The sequence below is a fragment of the Gracilinanus agilis genome, chromosome 3 (assembly GCF_016433145.1).
Source record: "Gracilinanus agilis isolate LMUSP501 chromosome 3, AgileGrace, whole genome shotgun sequence".
NCBI lineage: Eukaryota > Metazoa > Chordata > Mammalia > Didelphimorphia > Didelphidae > Gracilinanus > Gracilinanus agilis.
This window is the reverse complement of record NC_058132.1, coordinates 373,348,955-373,353,870: the sequence shown is the minus strand read 5'-3', so window position 1 is coordinate 373,353,870 and position 4,916 is coordinate 373,348,955.

The following is a 4,916-nucleotide window of genomic DNA, read 5'->3' as shown; positions in this document are numbered from 1 at the left end:
AACAACAAATTTATTCCAAAGGAGCACTTTTTTTTATTTCTTAATAATATCTTATTTTTTTAGAAAAATTTTCTATGGTTACATGATTCTTGTTTTTACTTTCCCCTTCACCCCCCCCCCTTTACCCTGCCTCCCCATATCCAATGCGCATTTCCACTGGTTTTAACATGTGTGATCAATAGCAAAGGAGCATTTTTTGAAGAAGGAATGTACCAGGTTCAGATAAATCCAACCTCTTACTTTGGAGGTTTAATGGAAAGGAGGACTTCCCCTGAAAGCCTTATGTCTGGGCTTTTTCCAAAGCTCTCTGTAAGACCATTTCACTCCAACAGTCATGTTCATCTACTCTAAAGGTAGAATGACCAGTCACAGTGTCATTTAGGAGATTAAGGATAACAATGACTCCGAACTCACATCTATGCCATACTTTAAGCTCTCTCCTTTATAACTAATTTTAATAAGTGAATTAAAGCGTTAATCCTAGAAATTACTGTGAGATTTTTTCAAATGTCTTAGATCCAATTTCCTTTTCATTTTTTTAATACTTAAGATTACTTAAATAGTTAGGTTTATAATTTAATACTTAAAAGATTTTTGATGCATTAGTATGGAAACTCCCATGGAGACAGTTTTGCTACTTCTCTGTATACCTAATCTTGGAGGAATTATTGACTGTGGGAAATGTGAAGGCGGGAGGAGCATGGGACAGTGTGGGGGAGATCTACATTTCTCTCTCACTAAGGAGGCTCCATGATACCAGTATTACTTAACCTTACTGGTTTAGACTTACCAGAGTTTTAATTAGGGTAAGGCAGTGAGACTTTTTTTTCCTAGATGCCGACATTTGGAGGAAGGGTATGCTTCCTTCCAATTGTAGTGTAGAATTCATTGCCTCTGAGTCATATGTATTGGGTATGAACCCCAAAAAGTTTGAGGGAATAGTCTGTCACAAGAAATTATTGAGTTTGGTGAGAAAGCAGCAGGGGATGAGCCACCTGGCATCTACTTATTTCCCTACCCCACCATGACACATTTCAAACTTTATGAGGTATGGTCCCTCACCTTCATTTGTTTGCTGCAGATACCAGGATCCTTAGTTATTGCCCTAAGCTTTGTTGATCAAGTTCACTTGTTAGTGGTAACAAGTCTGGACTTTTCTTAAAGAAGTTGCATAAGAATTGTTTCCAGAGAAGGAATGTCAGCTAACTATCATAAATTAGCAAATTCTTATAGTTACTCACTGCCTGAAGCTCTGCACATTTAAAGATATCATCTCCTAATCTTGAAATAGACTCTTCCTCCTCCACCCTCATCTATATTTTCCTGTCCGTTAAAAATCAATTTTCTTATTTCTTTTGCCATAAACTAGTTCAAGTGATATCACCTCCATGAGCTCTCCTGATCTCCCCTGCAAGATGTGATTGATGTCTCACGCACCTGTGTTGGACCTCTCCCAGGTCAAATAGGAAACTTAATGATATACCAGTTGGTATTCTGTTTTATGGGCGGTATGCATTGTCTTCTCTATATGATTGCAAGCTGCTTGAGGGCAGGAACTGTGGAAGTTTTTGTTGTTACTGTTTTACATCATGACATTCCCAACACCTACCATAGTCCCAAACACAAAGAAGAAGTGGAATATATGACTGTAGAATGGAATGCAATACAACTAGTGTCAACATGCTTAGCTTCCTCATAAAGTTCCAATTGACCTTCCAAGAAGTCAACCTTAGATGTCATATGATGCATATTACAGTTAACACAACTACCTAAAGCAGTTTGGGTTGTTACCCAGTAGTTATTTTTAGTCATCTTCACTATAGCTAACCTCAGGGAAAGCCCCATACAAAATTATCCAGGACATGAAGTTCTCTCCATTTTCAGATCTCTTCTTAATAACATTTACCATATATCCTATAGCCATATGCATTCCTGCACTTATTTCCCATCACTTTGATGCCCTTCTTGGGCAATGTCCCCAGACGAATTAAAACAGATTGATAGACTGATAGATGATAGCTAGAAAAATAAAAGCATATAAAGACAAGGGGAAAGCAGCTATTAAATAAACAAAATAATTATTAAGATAAAGCATTCATCAAGTACTTACTATAGGCCAGACACCAGTCTAAGTACTAGGGAAACAAATACAGGACCATCCCAACTCTCAAGTTTACATTCTGATGGGAGATAATAACACATAAAAAGGAACTGGAAATGGACTGGGAACAAGAGAAGGTCCCTAAGTTGGCCTTGTGGAGAGATAGATGGGAAGAGGAATATTTGGGACAAGATGAGATGAAAATTTGTGCTTCAAGAGTTAGGTTTCTTAGGGCAAAGTCCAAGGTTCCCTTTGGAGTTTAGGCAGCATGGTGAAATGAATAGAGTACTAGATTTGAAGCTGGAGGAATCTGGTTTGAATTCTGACTTTTTCCCTGGGCTTCAGTTTATTCATTTGTCCTTTTCCCTAAGCCTCTGATGGTGAACCTATGATATGCGTGTCAGCACTGACACATATAGCCATTTTCCATGACACGCAGCCGCATGCAGTCGCATACAGAGAAGTATGGGGCTGCATGCCAAGGATGAAACATATGCTGTAGTGTAGTGTAAGTTAAATAATATCAAGACCAACAAAAGAAACTGACTGACAGATGAATAAAGAAATCACTAAGCAGGTAAGTTAAATAATTCGGTTTTGGTTTATTAAATAGTTATATATTACAATTATACATTTTTGTTATTTAAACCATAAATATCATGAAATTATGCTTTTTTCTTGAAGTCACACACCATCCGAGTTATGCTAGTTTTTTTTTTGGCAAATTTTGACACACCAAGCTCAAAAGGTTGCCCATCACTGCCCTAGGCAGTGTGGAGACAGAGAGAAAGGCTTAGAGGTAAAAAATCTACATATCACTTTATTTCTCTGGGTCTCAGTGTCCATTTCTATAAGAAGGAGATGGTTCTCCTTATACAATTGACTTCTTAAGGTTGTCATGAACAAGACAGTTTGTCAGCCATAAAACAACTAGAAGACTCTTAACATCCATTCTAGCTCAGAATCTATTATCCTATGATTTACTTTGGAATTCTTCAACCATTTCCATCCCAACCACCCTTAACTACCTAATCATCTATAAAGGATTCAATAAATGAATTGTTCTCATGTTTCTTAATGACTGATAAAAGCTTACTGTGCTAATTTTCCCAGGAGTACAATAACTTCATTATTCATCTTGGATATTAAATCTCACTTCCTACAAAAAGCTCTTATTCCCAAACCCAAATAATTCTAGTACCTTCTCTCTATTAATTATTTCCAATTTGTCCTGTATAAAGCTTGTTTGTACACACTTATTTATTTATTGTCTCCTCTATTAGACTGTGAGCTCCTTGAGGGCAGGGAGTATCTTTCGCCTCTTTTGTTTCCCAAGCACTTAGCACAGTGCCAGGCCCATTGTTGGCACTTAATAAATGTATAGTAATTGATTAATCTTCTGCCATGTTTACCACTCTACCTAGATCAAATCTTCATTACCTTTCACCTTAACCATGAATATGGCCCTCTGACTGGTCTCTCAGTTCCTAGCCTTCCTCTCTCAACATCCTGATCAAAATAAAAAAAAAACAACTTTCTAAACTGAAGATCGGACCAAGTCATTCCCTTGCCCAAAGATCTTTAACCTTAGGACTAATGAAAAATTCCTAGCTTGGCATTCAAAGCCTACCTTTCTAGATAGATGGCATCACATACTTTCATATGCCTACATTCAAGTTTCTTTACTATTCCTTGAATTCAGTTTTCAATCCATCTCCAAAATCCATGCCTCTATGTAGCCTGCCCTGGAATGCACTTCCTCCATACTTCTGCCTATTAGAGTTATGAGCTTTCTTGAAGGTTCATCTCAAAGGCTCTCTCCAATCAAAAAGCCTTTCCTAATAACACCCCTTAGTAATACTCAATCTGTTTTCAAATTAAATTGTATTTCTTTTTCTGTGTAAATGTTATAGCTTCCTCTAGTGGAATGGAAGCTGCTTATAGGCAAGGACTACCTTTCATTTTCTCTTAGTGTCCCCAGCACTTCAATTGTTCTTTGCACTAAAAAGAGGGCTCACTTGAATGGTTGTTGAATTGAATGGCATTGAATTATGAAGGGACCCTTCAATGATCTGGTTGTCTCTGGATCTCTCTCCCTGTCTCAAGTAAAACAGCTAATAATTTCTCAGTTTTGCCTTAATGATAATTGCATCTTTCACCAGGTGTAGGAAGCAATCAGAAGAACTTCTGTTCTAAACTTGATTCTAGATAGGGGTAACCAGATGGGAAGACACTGGAATTAAGGCAGAGGAATCAAGAGGAGTTAGGAAAGACATCCTGCAAATCCTAAGTAGAATTTTAGTTGGTACCTAAAGGAAGCTAAGGATATCAGTAGTTGGAGCAGAGGAGGAAGACCATTAAGGAGGACAGCCAGAGGAAATTAATGGAGCCCAGGGAAGGAATATCTTATTCATGAAACAGCCAAGACACTAGTGTCATTGGTTCAACAAGTATGCGATGGGGAGGAAAGTATGGGAGCTAAGTTATGAAGGACTTTGAATAACAAATTGAGGATTTTATAATTGATCCTGGAGGCAATAGAAAGTCACTGGAGTTTATTAAGTGGGGGAAGAGAATAACATGCTTAGATCTGCATTTAAGGAAAATTGCTTTAATGACTAAATAGAGGATGGATTGCATTGGGGAGATACTTGAGGCTGGCAGACCAACCATCAGGGTATTGTAGTACGGACCAATATCTGCAAAGGATATACACTTCAAGACCTATGGTAGATGGCTGAAGCCTTGAAAATAAGTGAATATCTGCTGACCTTATATGTATATATATATATATATATATATATATATATATATA